The 17,857-nt window shown below is 43.1% G+C and overlaps 1 protein-coding gene across 4 annotated transcripts in view; it reads left to right on the top strand.

Moving 5' to 3' along the window:
* The first annotated feature begins 1,773 nt into the window (after positions 1-1,773).
* The window catches only part of arhgef10 (Rho guanine nucleotide exchange factor (GEF) 10), a 198,651-nt gene continuing 182,567 nt past the window's right edge, over positions 1,774-17,857 (top strand). For 3 of the 4 annotated variants that reach the window (XM_060933320.1, XM_060933321.1, XM_060933318.1), the window contains exon 1: positions 1,774-1,934. The gene's annotated coding sequence lies outside the window, so the exon portion shown is untranslated. The remainder of the gene's footprint in view (positions 1,935-17,857) is intronic. The other variant, XM_060933319.1, reaches the window with a different exon arrangement.

The raw sequence follows: 17,857 nt of genomic DNA, 5'->3' as shown, positions 1-17,857 counted from the left end.
TAACTTTTATTCTATTTTATTCTGCTGTTTTTTACTGAACTTTTACTTCATTTTATTACTTTATTTCTACTATTGCTTAATTCTCATATTTATATTTTTCTCTTTTCCCCCTTTATTTTATGTAATTTTATTTTCTATTGTGTACTGTTTTGCCTTTACTTCTGTAAAGCACATTGAACTGCCACGCTGTATGAAACGCGCTATATAAATAAACTTGCCTTGCCTTGCCGTTACTGCATTAATTGTCAAGTCAACTTTATTGTCAAATATGCTCTACATGCTCGACATACAGCACAGATGAAATTTCAGTCCTTTCTGACCCACGGTGCAAACAGGCAATGCAATAAATAAAAAAAAATAGAATAATTGAAAAAAACAAACAAACAAACAATATAAACAGTATAAACACTCTCTAGATAGGAACTAGACGTAGACTAAACACTCAAACAATATAAACAGTATAAATAAACAGTATAAACACTAGATAAGAACTAGACATAGACTAAACACTCAGACAATATAAACAGTAAACACTAGATAGGAACTAGACATAGACTAAACACTCAGACAATATAAACAGTATAAACACTAGATAAGAACTAGACGTAGACTAAACACTCAGACAATATAAACAGTATAAACACTAGATAAGAACTAGACGTAGACTAAACACTCAGACAATATAAACAGTATAAACACTAGATAGGAACTAGACATAGACTAAACACTCAGACAATATAAACAGTAAACACTAGATAAGAACTAGACATAGACTAAACACTCAGACAATATAAACAGTATAAACACTAGATAAGAACTAGACATAGACTAAACACTCAGACAATATAAACAGTATAAACACTAGATAAGAACTAGACGTAGACTAAACACTCAGACAATATAAACAGTAAACACTAGATAAGAACTACACACAGACTAAACACTCAGACAATATAAACAGTATAAACACTAGATAAGAACTAGACATAGACTAAACACTCAGACAATATAAACAGTATAAACACTCTAGATATGAACTAGATGTAGACTAAACACTCATATATATATATATACACACACGCATCAGTTGGTTCAAATAACCAAACAGACAAGGGCACTTGAGGTATAGCAGGTAAACATGAAACATGTTGCTTGCTTTCCTATATTTAAAGTAAATTTCTCAACATTTATTTTCTCGTTAGTGATATTTTGTGGAAGGGGCTTCAGTTGTGCCCTAGATAGTGCACCTAAATAGTCTAAGGGACAGTGCGATACTTGACATTCAGGTATTAATTTATTGATTTTAGGTTTAATAAATGATTAATTTCATTCCCTATGTAGTGCACATGGATAAGAAATAAGCCCAGGGGTCTGATAAGTGCACTAGTGAAAGTGTCTGTAGTGTGCAGAAGTGCTACACTAGTGCACTTGAATAAGTGTGAGTGAGTGAGTGAGTGAGTTGCTGCTTCATGTTTTATTTTTTCAGGTTCAGATTTGGATTAAAAGTTTTATCAGCTGGTGGAAATGAAGTGCACTACACACACACACACACACCCACTCTGCTATCTAGGGCCCTCAGTAGTGTGCAGGAAGCCACTGCTCTGGGATTGAACTCACTTTTGGGAGCGCCAGCTCACACGGTCACGTGGTTCCTCGCTGGCCCGCGCGCCGTTCATCCGCCCAGAGGCACGTGACGGACACGCGCTCTGACCAATCACAAGCCGCGCGCTCTGGCGTCTCCACCAATGAGCGTGCGGCAGGGGGGCGGGATCTGGAATGTGGGCGGAAAAAAGTGGCAGCGTTTTAGGAAAATGTGGAAAAGTGGGAATTCCTCTTCCAGCTGATCGGCCGCCGCAGTGAGCGCGTTTCCGCTTCTTCAGGCGTCCCGAGGAGCTCCTGAGACCCTGCATTCACCTCCAAACCCTCAGGTGATGGTGAGTGAACTGCACAGGAGGGCATGAGTTCCTGAAATTCCTTTAAAGAAAAGTTTTTCCCTAAAGGCGGTGCAGGATTTGGGGATGTGGAGTGGGTGTAAACTGGTGCTGATCCAAATCCTGATGATTTTTCTCACTATTTCATGAGTTTTAATGTTTTTTTTTTTTTTCATGTTGAGGAATCTGTATGTAAGAGGTTTGTGCGATATATCGCTGAGAAATAAACACCGGTGATGCGATATGATCCGATATAAAGATCCTGCTCTTTGGCGATACTGGGAAACTTTTAGACGTGGCAGCAAAGTGGATTATTAATATTAACCCTGGGATTAATGTTTGGTGTTGTAATAGTTGTTGGACTTTATTTTTGGCCATCAAAAGGAATGTATGCAGTGATATTTAACCTCCTAAGACCCAAGCTGTTTTTTTTTTACATGCATTTTTTATTTCTTTTTGCTATTTGGGCTTATTAGAACCTGATTAGAATAAAAACTAAGCATCATCTTTGATAAGATGTACTTTTTGAGAAAAAGTATGTCCACATATGTGGATTCTTGTTCTGAATTTCTAAAAAGTGCTGTCCACGTATGTAACCGCTAAGCCCTAGGAGGTTAAATATATTAAAAGAATCATGCTGCTGGTTCAATCATTTCAGCTTGGGTAGGAGATAAACTATAATATCAATCGCCTGCCGATACGCTTAGTCGCTTTAGTTAAAATCCGATACGCTTAGATTTATACCGATACGTTAAAATTTCCTACCCACAAGTAACTAGATACATAGGAGAGCAAATAACAGACTCATTTACATATTGATTGATATTTTTGTTAAACAAGCGCTCTTTTTTTTTTTTTTCCAATGTTTGTGTCGATTCTGTCAAACTAATATATGTCCGCGTGGTATGATGTAAACAAACTAATCTGTTGGCTGCGTCAAGATCACGTGTTCAAACCATCCAATAAAAATATTGAAAGAAAACGTCAGACATCCCGGAATTTTCCGTGTCATCATAAGCGATCTCATTGGCTGCTGATGTCGTCCCGCACCAGACGGACACAGCCGACTGATTTTAATCACAAAAGTTTGACCGAGTCTATTACCATTATGACTTCGATCAAAGATTGAGCGATGGCGCACAAAACCAGACAACTGATCACAGCAACTGGCTCAAAAAGCACAACTACTCTGTCCACCGCCACGACGATGACAACTGGCACTACGGTGTCTCCACCAGCGTTCTCTCAGTGCCAGAATTGATCCGGCCTGTGATCTTCCTTCTCACCGCCTCTCTGCTCTGTGCTGGAGTCGAGCTGACTGACAGGATACGTCCTTCCTGTGTCCAAGGAGAATTAATCTGCTTTAAAGGCGCAGAAAACTTTCATTAGTTTGGGTTTGCAGAAATATTACGTGCTTATAAACACTCTCACAAAGTGAAGTTGTCCAAATATAGCATAATTTCAAATAATAATCATGAGCAGTTTTGGCAGTGTGATGTCACTGGGATCCGTTTAACAAAAGGCGGCTCCGGATTATTCTTTTGTTCAAGGCTCACCGTGACATCACACTGCCGAATACGCTTATCGTTATTATTCAAAATTATGCTACATTTGACACTTATTAACAAATTCCCTTCATGAATGTGTTTATAAATACATAATCTTTCTGCAAACTTAAATGTATGAATTAAGTTTTTTCTTTTCTTTTTAAAAATGTTTTAATCTCAATCAAGTCCATTTAATAAAGTGCCAAAATTTAAACTTTTTATAATTTGCAGCTGCCTTACTTTTCTTTTCAGTGCATCTTAGTAATACATACAGTGCTGAGCGTAAATAAGTGCACCCCCTTTGAAAAGTAACATTTTAAACAATTTCCAAAATGTTGGCAAGACAAAGTTTAATATAACATCTGTTTAACTTATAACGTGAAAGTAAGGTTAATAATATAAACTTAGATTACACATTTTTCAGTTTTACTCAAATTAGGGTGGTGCAAAAATGAGTACACCCCACAACAAAAACTACTACATCTAGTACTTTTGTACGGCCTCCATGATTTTTAATGACAGCACCAAGTCTTCTAGGCATGGAATGAACAAGTTGGCGACATTTTGCAACATCAATCTTTTTCCATTCTTCAACAACGACCTCTTTTAGTGACTGGATGCTGGATGGAGAGTGATGCTCAACTTGTCTCTTCAGAATTCCCCATAGGTGTTCGATTGGGTTCAGATCAGGAGACGTACTTGGCCACTGAATCACTTTCACCCTGTTCTTCTTCAGAAATCCAACAGTGGCCTTAGATGTGTGTTTAGTCATGTTGCACAACGGCCAAGGGCACCGAGTGATGGTAGCATCTTCTCTTTCAGTATAGAGCAATACGTCTGTGACTTCATGATGCCATCAATGAAATGCAGCTCCCCGACACCAGCAGCACTCATGCAGCCCCACATAAGGACACTGCCACCACCATGTTTCACTGTAGGCACCAGGCATTTTTCTTTGTATTCCTCACCTTTGCGACGCCATCAGTTCCAAAAACATTTATCTTGGTCTCATCACTCCAGAGTATAGAGTCCCAGTAGTCTTCATCTTTGTCAGCATGGGCCCTGGCAAACTCTAGGTGGGCTTTTTTGTGCCTGGGCTTTAGGAGAGGCTTCTTTCGTGGACAGCATCCATGCATGCCATTCCTCTGCAGTGTACGCCGTATTGTCACGGGAAATAGTCACCCCAGTTTGGCTTTCTACTTCTTTAGATAACTGCAGTGAACTTGCATGCCGATTTTCTTCAACCTTCTCATCAGAAGACGCTCCTGTCGAGGTGTTAACTTCTGTGGACGACCTGGACGTCTCTGTGAGATGGTTGCGGTTCCATCTTTCTTAAATTTTTGTACCACTTTTGCTACAGTATTCTGACTGATAAGTAAAGCTTTGCTGATCTTCTTGTAGCCTTCACCTTTGTGTCGTAAAGAAATTATTTTCTTTGGGGAATTCTGAAGAGACCAGTTGAGCATCACTCTCCATCCAGCATCCAGTCACTAAAAGAGGTCGTTGTTGAAGAATGGAAAAAGATTGATGTTGCAAAATGTCGCCAACTTGTTCATTCCATGCCTAGAAGACTTGGTGCTGTCATTAAAAATCATGGAGGCCATACAAAGTACTAGATGTAGTAGCTTTTGTTGTGGGGTGTACTCATTTTTGCACACACCCTAATTTGAGTAAAACTGAAAAATGTGTAATCTAAGTTTATATTATTAACCTTACTTTCACGTTACAAGTTAAACAGATGTTATATTAAACTTTGTCTTTTCAACATTTTGGAAATTATTTGTGTTCATCGAGATATTGTTTAAAATGTTACTTTTCAAAGGGGGTGCACTCATTTACGCTCAGCACTGTATATTACGGTAATTGCATCTGAAACATTCTAAATCATTACAGTTATAGTAATACAGCAGCTTATTTTAAGGTGGCAGGTCTTCGGTTCAGATCCCTTTGTGATCAACAGGAGGTCATGATGATCGAGTCTCTTCATTGGGTTGCATAAGACGGAGCAAACCACTGTTCATGTTTTCATGCGCATTTTTGCTACAACACGACTTGATCATAGATAATTAAGGGATCCCCGTAGATCTTCAATCGATCATAGACCTCAGTAATCTATAACACAACAGTTTAACTTGCATGTTGAACTTTAAGGTGAAATTTCAAATGTGTGTACATTAATACTATTTAGGTCAGAAATCATTGAAACACTGGTAAAATCGATCCTATAATCATCATGGATCTAAAACCTCTCAGAGACCCTGAAAATGCACCTGAGAGCATCCATTTTCAAAACATTTTCCGGGAGGGCTATGCCCCCGCACCCCCTAGTTTCGCTTCGTGCCGTTGGCGCTCAATTGTCTGTTTTATCATGCCAGAATTTAGGGCTTTAAATTTTTTTTCTGGTGAAAACACTGTGTTAGTGTTTCTCATTTCAGCAGACTATAAATGAACTGCCTGGACATTTTATATCGCTGATTTAAAAGAAAAACTGTTTGCTTTCCAATTTTTTTTTTTTTTGTAATTTTTAATTCCACAGATTGTGTAGTGTTTGTGCCTTTTTATTTAAAAGAAAAAGCAAAACTACAGCAATTATTCAATGTATTTTACTTACGGATTCATGAATTAATGAAAAACCCTCTAATTATTAATTATTCTAATGATTTCATCAATTTTAGCAGTTATCCTAATAAGTGAAAACCTTCCGTTTAGTTATTTAATTACCAACTTTTTTTCCCTCCCAAGTCTAGAAAAATTTCACGTACACTACTGTTCAAAAGTTTGGGGTCACCCAGACAATTTTGTGTTTTCCATGAAAAGTCACACTTTTATTTCCCACCATAAGTTGTAAAATGAATAGAAAATATAGTCAAGACATTTTTCTGGCCATTTTGAGCATTTAATCGACCCCACAAATGTGATGCTCCAGAAACTCAATCTGCTCAAAGGAAGGTCAGTTTTATAGCTTCTCTAAAGAGCTCAACTGTTTTCAGCTGTGCTAACATGATTGTACAAGGGTTTTCTAATCATCCATTAGCCTTCTGAGGCAATGAGCAAACACATTGTACCATTAGAACACTGGAGTGAGAGTTGCTGGAAATGGGCCTCTATACACCTATGGAGATATTGCACCAAAAACCAGACATTTGCAGCTAGAATAGTCATTTACCACATTAGCAATGTATAGAGTGTATTTCTGATTAGTTTAAAGTGATCTTCATTGAAAAGAACAGTGCTTTTCTTTCAAAAATAAGGACATTTCAAAGTGACCCCAAACTTTTGAACGGTAGTGTAGGAAATGTATATTATTTACCAGCTGGGAGGTCCGTATCGTGAAATGGGCCTCGGTCAGTATTTTCAAGGCCGAGGTCACGGTATTTCACGATACGGACCGACCTTAAGCTGGTCAATAATATATTTTTTTCTTTACCAAATTCTAACATGAAATGAGAGCGCAGGGGAAAGGGAAATCATATTTAGAACAAACCTGCTACAAGCTTGTTTTCGGCTTTCTCCTGAAATGTTTTCTTTTATTTCGTCTTCCTCAGGGTAGTAAAACTCTCTTTCGCTGTGGACACGGTCGTTATCGCTATCCATGCTGTAAAATTAATGCTATTATACTGAGAAATGCGAAAATAAATATTGACACAAAATTGCTACCATGTTTGTTGTTGTGAACAAACGAGTCACCAAAGGTCTGTAACCGGCGTCCGGATCGTTGGATTCCGGACCGCTCGCGAGCCAATCGTCGTGCACGATTTGATGGAAACCAGACCGCGAAAAAAATAACGAACAATACAGATAAATTTGTGAATTGTTACAATTGTATTCTGCAGTTTATTCAACAGGCAGCACAGCGGTGTAGTGGTTAGCGCTGTCGTCTCACAGCAAGAAGGTCCGGGTTCGAGCCCCGTGGCCGGCGAGGGCCTTTCTGTGCGGAGTTTGCATGTTCTCCCCGTGTCCGCGTGGGTTTCCTCCGGGTGCTCCGGTTTCCCCCACAGTCCAAAGACATGCAGGTTAGGTTAACTGGTGACTCTAAATTGACCGTAGGTGTGAATGTGAGTGTGAATGGTTGTCTGTGTCTATGTGTCAGCCCTGTGATGACCTGGCGACTTGTCCAGGGTGTACCCCGCCTTTCACCCGTAGTCAGCTGGGATAGGCTCCAGCTCGCCTGCGACCCTGTAGAAAGATAAAGCGGCTACAGATAATGAGATGAGATGAGTTTATTCAACTTCAGAATGCAGACAAAAACTCTCCAACAGGGCGACCAGCGTAACCTATTGGACTGTATCAGATTTCTTATCTCATTCTCATCTCATTATCTCTAGCCGCTTTATCCTGTTCTACAGGGTCGCAGGCAAGCTGGAGCCTATCCCAGCTGACTACGGGCGAAAGGCGGGGTACACCCTGGACAAGTCGCCAGGTCATCACAGGGCTGACACATAGACACACACAACCATTCACATTCACACCTACGCTCAATTTAGAGTCACCAGTTAACCTAACCTGCATGTCTTTGGACTGTGGGGGAAACCGGAGCACCCGGAGGAAACCCACGCGGACACGGGGAGAACATGCAAACTCCGCACAGAAAGGCCCTCGCCGGCCCCGGGGCTCGAACCCGGACCTTCTTGCTGTGAGGCGACAGCGCTAACCACTACACCACCGTGCCGCCCGTATCAGATTTACAATCCAAAATGTCGGAATCTAAAACTTAACTGATGATACTTATAATGAATCTTCAAAAAAAAAAAAAAAAGGCCAAATTGTATCTCAAGAAGAAAAAAAAAGCTTGATAAAATAATCCAAACCATCATCTTTGACTCCTTATGCTTGTGATTTGCGAATTCATGCTAATCTCAGTTGAATGGATTATGACATGATCTTAAACATCCTAGCAATGTTCAGTGTGCTAGATATTATAGACTTCTGCATATTCCTTAGAACCACCTTTCACCTCTTCTCTTCACCCTGTACACCACGGACTTCTGCTACAACTCGGAGCTGTGTGACATTCAGAAGTTCACCGATGATACACCCTACGATGGCTGTGTCAGGGACGACAGAGAGGAGGAGTATAGGAGCCTGTGAGGGACTTTGCTATTTGGCGCAACAGGAACCGTCTGCAGCTCAACACCTCGAAGACCAAAGAGCTGGTCATTGACTTTGGGAGGTGCAGACCAAGGTCACGACCAGTTCTGATCGAGGGAGTCGAGGTGGAGGCTGTGGATTCCTACAAGTACCTCGGGCTGTGGCTGGACAGCAAGCTGGACTGGACTTGCAACACCAACCACTTGTACAGGAAGGGACAGAGCAGGCTATACTTCCTGAGGAGGCTGAGGTCCTTTAACATCTGCAGGAAACTCCTGTGGATGTTCTATCAGTCTGTGGTCACCAGTGTCCTGTTTTACACCGTGGTGTGCTGGGGGGGCAGCACATCCAAGAAGGACACATCCAGGCTGGACAAACTGGAGTCCAGCTTCATGGTCGGCATGAAGCTGGACTCTCTGGTGATGGTGGTAGAGAAGAGGACCATGGACAAACTACTGAACATCATGGACGATGCCAGTCACCCTCTGCACACCGTCATCAGCAACCAGAGGAGCCTGTTCAGTGACAGAATGCTCCTTCCCAAGTGCAGGACGAACAGACTCAAAAACTCCTTTGTCCCTCACGCCATCAGACTGAACAACTCCTCTCTGGGGGGGAGGAGGGGTAACAGGAGGACAGAGGACGGGCAGGAGCAGTAGCCTAGCCTGACAAACAGCAATACTGGACAATGTGCAATACCTCTCCTGATGGACTTTTTCACATCTTTTTTATATTTGTATGTAAACACTTAATTTATCTAGAAGTTTTCTCTATTTTCTATTCTCTGTTTATCCTGTAATGATGCTGCTGGAATTTTAATTTCTCTGAGGGAACCCGCCCAAAGGGATCAATAAAGTTCAATCTAATCTAATCTTCACTCCCAGAAGCTCTCGTAGAAAGTCCTCCATGTCTGTTGACCCTCCTCCAAACGATGTTGGACATCATATCCTGGATCCCTTTCCTTTAACTCCCAGCGCAACGGTCCATCCTTCAGGGTCTTTTCTTCATATTTCCTTCTCCTGTTCTCAATCCATGGGCAGCTCATCTCCAGGGTGATGACTGACTTCGTTGCATGATTCACCATCTGTTCTGTTCGCTGGTGACTCCCAATGTTCACCAAAAGTTGGAATGTCCCAATATGCTTCCACGTGCCAGTGCAGGTCATCCAGCGAGCAGATGAGAGACACTTTCTGGGACCTTACGACAAAGCCTGCAGCTAACGTTCCCAGTCGATGCTGTCTGGGTCTTCTGTGAATAATCCACCTTAGTTGGTAAAAGCTGTTCGTACAACTCCATCATACCATTTCATCATCTCATTATCTGTAGCCGCTTTATCCTTCTACAGGGTCGCAGGCAAGCTGGAGCCTATCCCAGCTGACTACGGGCGAAAGGCGGGGTACACCCTGGACAAGTCGCCAGGTCATCACAGGGCTGACACATAGACACAGACAACCATTCACACTCACATTCACACCTATGCTCAATTTAGAGTCACCAGTTAACCTAACCTGCATGTCTTTGGACTGTGGGGGAAACCGGAGCACCCGGAGGAAACCCACGCGGACACGGGGAGAACATGCAAACTCCACACAGAAAGGCCCTCGCCGGCCACGGGGCTCGAACCCGGACCTTCTTGCTGTGAGGCGACAGCGCTAACCACTACACCACCGTGCCGCCCATCATCATTATTATTATTATTAGTAGTAGTAGTATAAATCAAGCAGGAACTTCAAACATTTCAACCTGCTGATAATAATCCAGTTCATGTGACGGCGTAATTAAGTATTAAAACAATCTGCTAAAATTATGAACTCATTATCACTGTGATTTTATCACTTCTGTTTCCTTTTCACTTTTTTTTTTTTTTTTAGTGTTTATCATGCTTTTTTTTTCATTGACGAGTCATTTTCCCCCACTTTTTTTTTTTTTAAAGATTTTTTTGGGGCTTTTTTTTCACCTTTATTGGATAGAGACAGGAAATGAGTGGGAGAGAGAGACGGGGAGAAACCCACGTGGACACGGGGAGAACATGCAAACTCCACACAGAAAGGCCCTCGCCGGCCACGGGGCTCGAACCCGGACCTTCTTGCTGCGAGGCGACAGCGCTAACCACTACACCACCGTGCCGCCCCCGCGAGATGGGATGCGAAAGAAAATTAGTTGAGTGAACGTGAGCAGATTTAAGCCGTACAGCGATGCAGTCGACCAAGAGAATCCAATTAAAACAAATAAGACGTGGTCATTTATTTATTGAGGAAAATGCTCCAGTGTTACGGATCAGTGAGTGGCAAAAGTATGTGAACCCTTGCTTTCAGTATCTGATCTTGACCCCTTGTGCAATAATAACTGCAGCTGAACATTTGGCGTAACTGTTGATCAGATCAAGAACATCAGCTCGGAGGAGTTTTTTATCCCGTTCTTCTGTACAGAACGACTTCATCTCCGGGATGATGATGATGTGTTTCCTCATGTGAACTGCATCACACGACATTTCTCCTGGCGTAAGGTCAGGACTTTGACTTGGACATTCCAAACGTTAACTTTTATTTTTTAACCATCTTTGGTAGAACGATGGACAAATCTCAAGATACTTTCCAATGGAATTATCTGGAATCATTCAGAAGTCATTGTTCCAGCAAGCTGTCCTGGTCCAGATGCACCAAAGCAGGCCCAAACCATGATACTACCACCACCATGCTTCACAGGAATGCAGCGTTTTCCTTTCTCTAAACATAACACCACTTCTTCTCATTTATTGCATATTTTGGTTTCATCCATCCATAGAATTTTTCCAGTAACCTTCGGGTTTGTCCACGTGATCTTTAGCAAGCTATAGATGTGAGCAGTGTTCTCTATGGAGAGTACCATTGTTGTTGTTCAGTGTTCTCCTGATGATGGACTCATGAACTTTGGCCAGTGTCAGAGAGGTCTTTAGTTGTTTAGAAGTCACCCTGGGTTCCTTTGTGACCTCGTGGACAGTAGATAGAGACACACCTTGCTCTTGGACTGATCCTTGTTGGCACTCCTGGGGAGGGTAACCATGATCTTGCGCTTCCTCCGTCTGCCTGACTGTGGACCTGTGGAATCCAAAACTCTTTTTCGAGTGCTAAGTTTTGTCACCTTTTCCAGCTTGATGAGCATCAAGAACTCTTTCTGAGGTCCTCAGGAATCTCTTTTGTCCTGATTGAAAAGTCTGTAAAGCTGCAGCGAAGGGAAACGACCTCGTCACCAACCGTTCCTGGGTTGATCCCGAGCTCGCTAGGGTTTCCGTCTGTGCGGAATGTCACATTGTCTCGGCGTCCATGTGGGTTTCGTCTACGTTCTCAGGTTTCCTCCAACTTCCTTAGAAACGGGCCAGGAGGTGAGGTGAAGTGAAGTGAACTGGGTGTGATGCATTTTCGTGACTCGGGGGGGGGGTTAGATAGATGATACTATTAGACTATTAAGAGTGTTGCTATGGTTACAGTGCCACATGACTCACTTTTTTTTCCTGGGGGGAAAAAACCCCAGCAGCCGAATGAACAACTGTCATGATGTAAAAACTGAAATCGGACGTTGTTCGGGTACTTCAGGAGAAACAGGAGCTGCTCCTCGTTTGCTTTTCTTTCTTTAGAAAGTTTTTCAGTCCCAAATAAAATTCCTCAGTCATGGAGCGCCGTGAGGAATTTCAGGAATGCTCATCTCAACCCTCAGACTTCCTACATGACTCCACTGTCCAGCGTTCGCTCTCTGGTGCTGTCAGGAATCAAGCCAGGAACTCGGTTAGACGCTGAAGATGAGGGAGAAAAGGTGTGTGTGTGTGTGTGTTTGCATCAGTACAGGGTGAGATCTCGGCTCTCACTGCTGCTTATTTGTTTTACAAATATCCGACTGAACTGGAGTGACTCCGCCCACAACCCTCAGCTGCATACGCACTCCTTACCGTACATGTTCTCTCACACACTTCTCAGCGGAGTGTGATCTGAATCCAAGCAGCTCGCCGTGGAGGGCTGCGTCCTCAACCACACTGAGCTCAAGACTAAAGTCCAGTGCAGTATTTTTTTTTTTTTTCCCCAAACTGCTATTTTTAAGCCATTAACAGGATCAGTTCGTGTTTGTGTGCGATTTGGGACACGTCCATGATGTCCTGAAGATGAGCTGCTGTTTGATGGTGTTTAAACGGCCTACGTAGTGAATAGGGTGATTTTGGACGCGTCCACAGTGACATGATGATGTTTGTTGTACCCCTTTTCCACCAAATCAGTTCCAGTGCTGGTGCTGGTTCACAACTCGTTCAACTTGCGAGCCAGCTGAGAACCAGTTTGCTTTTCCATAGCTCGCGGTGCTAAGGGAAGCCACGTCAGTTACGTCGTTGTATATGTCAGTTACGTCGCTACGTTTGCATAAACCTTGGCGCGAATATTGAAGCAAAAACAACACGGAAGAAGCAGCAGCAACAACAACAACAATAATAATAATAATAATGGATGACTTCGCGTTTGTACAGCTGCTGCTTCTCGTCGCTTAAAAATGGCGATCTTTCGTGGTCTTGTTATTGTTGTCGGTCTTAACAACTCCGCCCCCCCGCTGGCGTACTGTAAGCGGTTCTTTCCTCTGGCCCAGCAGAGAGTTGGTGCTACCCTGGAACCGGTTTTTCTGGCCCCAGAGCCAGTTCTTTGTCAGTGGAAACAGAAAACCCGGTTCCAAACTAAGCGCCGGCCCCGAACCAGCCCTGGAACTGCTTTGGTGGAAAAGGGGCAATGGTGAACAAGGTGTGTGATTTGGGACACGCCCACTGTGACCTGATGATGGAGTTTATTCAGCTTTTGTAGTGAAAGCGTGTGATTTGGGACACGTCCACCATGACATGATGACAGACTGCTGTTTGATACTTAAGCGGCCTACGTGGTGAACAGGGTGTGTGATTTGGGACGCGCCCACTGTGGACTGATTGCGGTGTTTATGCAGGCCGTGTAGTGAACAGGGCACGGGTTTATCCATTTATAGTTACATTTAATGTCCTGAACGTCCAAAAACAAGGACTGGTCAGGTTTTTCTCTTTCTCACACACACATACACACCGAGTGTGCAGTCCATGTTGATTTAATGATGTCCGGACACTCGTATACTCTCTTGTGCCTCAGGGCTTCACTTTTTAAAGAGAATGCTTTTATTTTATTTTCCACACCCTGTGTAATTACAGTTATTACTGCCAGGCCCAGACCGACATCGATTGTTCTGGAAAAATCTTTCTCTGTGAGTGCTGACTAATCCCCACACGCACGATGACATGATGGAGGGATTTGAAACATCTCGGTAAATAAATGAATCGTAGTTAAAAGCAGTGTTCCTTCTTATTATCGTCTCTAAATCAGCGCCAGGGTTTATCTCTGAGACAGTCATGATGGTGTGTGTGAGAGAGAGAGAGAGAGAGAGAGAGAGAGAACGAGCACAGGACAGGATCAGCTGGAAATTTTGTCAGTAATACCAGTTTTCATGAACTCCATCTGATTATTTTTTACAAGCAGAGAGTTGTCTGTCTGTCCCTGCTGTCTTCATCTCTGTCTGTTGGTCTACCTGTCTGTGGCTCTGTCACCCTGTCCGTCTGTCTGATGCTCCAGTATATCAGGCCATCCTTAAAAAAAATCCGTTTCCTGTCCACCGGGTGAGCAAAAAAATTTTCAGTCGGGAGGGAGAGATTTTTTTTTTATTATTATATATATATATAGATGGATAAGAAATCGCAATGCTGTGTTTGCTTTTTCTTTCAGTACTTTTTTATTACAAAAGCAGACACATTTAATAAAATGACAGTTTAATCAACCGAAACTTGTACAAAAACTTTAAGTTAGCATTTTAAATGCTGACTGCAACATTTGCAAAACTTTTACAAAGGTACTTAAAATGTCCAACACACGGACTTTTTGTAGTTCTGAATCGAGCGTTAGGCCTAGTTCGGATGAAATTACACTATTAAAATGATTACTGAATGATTTGTTTTTCTGAATCTTTACTATTTTGTTGTTCGCTCGAATACCATTTTGCAATTTCACACTTAAGCAAATGTTTGAAAACTCCGGATCTGCTTCCGGCTGCCATTTTTGTGCCGCATGCGCAGAGCTGATTCAATTCTATATTCTGCGCGGAATGCAGGGCTTTCCACAAACGCCGGCTGCCGCCATACAGCCGACTACACAATTAAGTCCAGCCGGCTACTTTAATGACTATTATTTTTGTAGCCCACAGGCTCTAAATATTAATTTTCGATTTTAATAAAATTAAATGTTTATCTAACGGACTGACAATAATGTCAAACTGAACCGCACTCATTTAAGTTGCGATTTGCGCTGTTTGTACCGATAATAACCACAAATTCCCCGCCGACTTCGTTGATCAAGGGAGAGTAACGCTACGTTCACACTGCAAGGCTTAATGCTCAATTCCGATTTTTTTTGTGAAATCCGATTTTTTTGTGAGGTCGTTCACATTAACAAATATATGCGACTTGTATGTGATCCTCAGTATGAACGAAAAGCGACCTAAAAGTGTTCCGCATACGCATTGCAGGATACGACGACGTCACACGCAGTGAGCATGGCCAGTGTTTACGGAAGTAAAACCGCCCGGTTGCGGTATGACCCATCCAATCTAGCTTGAATAGCTGCATCCCCCCAAATGGAAATCAGCTCCCTAACCTCTGCGTCCTTCCATTGAGAAGATTCAGAACCTTCACAGCCCGAAGCGTCCCTCGCATTGATGTCATGCGCAGGGGCGCAGATACGTTTTTTGAACTGGGAGGGACAAAAAACTGGGGGGGGACAAAGCTGCCAGCAAACCAACCCCAACCCTGATATGCCTGTCAAACTTGTTGTTAGTAACCATAGCAACCAAGCTCGAGCTCGCAACCTGTGCAGTCTGCGCAGCTCAACCAGCCGAATATCAGTCTTTGTTTTGTTTTATGTGAGTTGTTGCAACTATGTATACACTGCCGTGCACCTCAATAAACCGAATGGTAATTAGTCTTTTGATTTTTCCGTGAGGTTTGCCTTATGCAAAGAAAGACAGCATAGACGTTTTTTCCTCCCTATAAGTGGGGGGGACCGAACGAGGTGAATTTAAATCTGGGTGGGACGAGTCCCACCCTCTATCTGCGCCCGTGATTATGCGCCATGTTGTTGTAACTTTTTTGAGAGACCCGCCGCCTACTTCAGCGCAGAATAGTGACGTTTGTGGCTTGTTGATGACGTGTAAGTCGGATGAATGCGACCTGGCGGTTCAGACTGAAGTCGCATATGAAAAGAGCGGATAGGAATCGGAATTAGGACCACATATCCAAACGGCCTGGGTCGGATTTGAAAAAATCGGATCTGTGTCGTTCATATTGTCAATAAAAGATCGGATACAGGTCACATATGGGCGAAAAGATCGGATTTGAGTCACTTCAGCCTGCAGTGTGAACGTAGCCTAACTCATCCGCGGCCCCGACATGCGGTGTGTGTGTGCGCGCGCACGCGGTGGAGGCAGTAGTGTGTCGGAGGGAACAGAAGCAGAGATAACGCTTATTTTGTCTCTGGTAAACCAGTCTTCTCTTGTTCAATTACGTGCTGGCATCAAAAGACACCGTTGGTTGTAAATGAACCCAAACTGAGTGGTTGGAGTGTATTTTCATACACAAATGGAGAAATGTTGGCTGAGTGTGTAATTGTGTCGCCCCACTGCAGACCGTTGTCGTTGTTAATTCATAGCATGCTCAGCTGCGTGAATGTGTCATGCACCGAAAATAAGAGATTTACAAGCCAGGAACGCCTCATGATGCAATACGCAAGAAAAGAAAGAAGATTTACTGCCATTTTACTTTGTATTTGAGTAAAGTGAATAAATAAATGGTCTGTGGAAAATACAGTTAATCCTGGGAACTGTGTGCACAGGAGTTTATTTTGTGTTTACTCCGCCCCCGGCTGGCTACTTATTTGTCATGGCTGGCTAGTATGAGCCTTAGTGGAAAGCCCTGGGAATGCGGAAATGTCAAGTTCGATTTTAGATTTACGAACCTGAAAAAAATGTCGAAAAACCGGCGTTAAAAAAAAAAATTTCAACCGCACAAACGGCACTCACCCGGCCGGTGGACCGGAAACAGAACGTTTTTTAATAATGGCCTCAGTCTGTGTGTTGGAGATTAAGATCTGTCTGTGTGTCTGTCTGTACGGAGTGTTTTTGTAAAGTTAAACGCAGCATCACATTCACAAACGCTGTTTACGTCTGTCCGAGACGTCCACAAGCGCCAGCGACCGGCGGTTTTCTCCGCCCACACAGACGGTCTGCACCGGCTACTCGATCCCAGAAAAAAACAACGACTTGCCTTTCAATGTTCAAGCAATTTAGATCGTCTCCGCTGCCCATAATTTGCTGCAAATCCAATTATTCCACCGTGAAATTTCTTCGATTTGGGTCTGACATGACCGGAAGCGACGCCATATTTGTTGATCGATTCTCGTGCTCTGAGTCGCTGAGCCGGATCATGTGACCATGCCGTAGCGTATGTAGTTATGTTACAGAGCCGGGCAGCGTACTACAGAGGGTCACTGAGAAAGCCAAGCCCACATACAAACATCTGGAGGGAAATTTCATACAGATTTTATAAGTATTTTACAGGGAAATGGTCATTTATAAGCTGAGAAAGCACCAGAAGGCATGCAAATTTCAAACTTGTCTGGGGGCGTGCCTTTGGCTTGCCGCCGCAAATTCCACAGCCACCTCCTTTTTTTTTTTTTTTTTTTAAGCTGGCTACTTGAGCTCTTTTGGAGAACCCTGGTCTGGACTGTTTAGAGACATGACTGATTACTGATTTCCACTGATGAGCTGATAGACCGTTAATTACTGTAGTCCAGTGTCCTGGAAAACTGATCTCTCTGAGGAGAGAGGAAAAAACGAGCGAGGGAGAGGACAGGAGACAGGAGTCTCACAGTAGAGATGGCCTGGAGAATACAGAAGAAATGTGAAGCTCATAATCTCTGTGCAGTGTTGGGTGAAAGACACGGGGAGGGAGGAAAAAGTTTGAGAGCGAGATTAGTATGCATGAGTTCACTGTCTCTCTTCTAAAGCACTTTGTCATCCTATTCACTCGCTCTGAGCTCTTATTGACTCTGGGGTCATGGCACAGTAAGTACAGTATAGGGGGAGGGGAGTGAGACAGGAGACCGGCTGGGGGGGAGGGGGAGAGAGAGAGAGATGGGAGACCCGTTCGGTGGAGAGAGAGAGAGAGAGAGATGGGAGACCCGTTCGGCAGAGAGAGAGATGGGAGACCCGTTCGGC

The sequence above is a fragment of the Neoarius graeffei genome, chromosome 11, assembly GCF_027579695.1.
Source record: "Neoarius graeffei isolate fNeoGra1 chromosome 11, fNeoGra1.pri, whole genome shotgun sequence".
Taxonomy (NCBI): Eukaryota; Metazoa; Chordata; class Actinopteri; order Siluriformes; family Ariidae; genus Neoarius; species Neoarius graeffei.
This window is presented reverse-complemented; position numbering and strand designations above follow the sequence as displayed.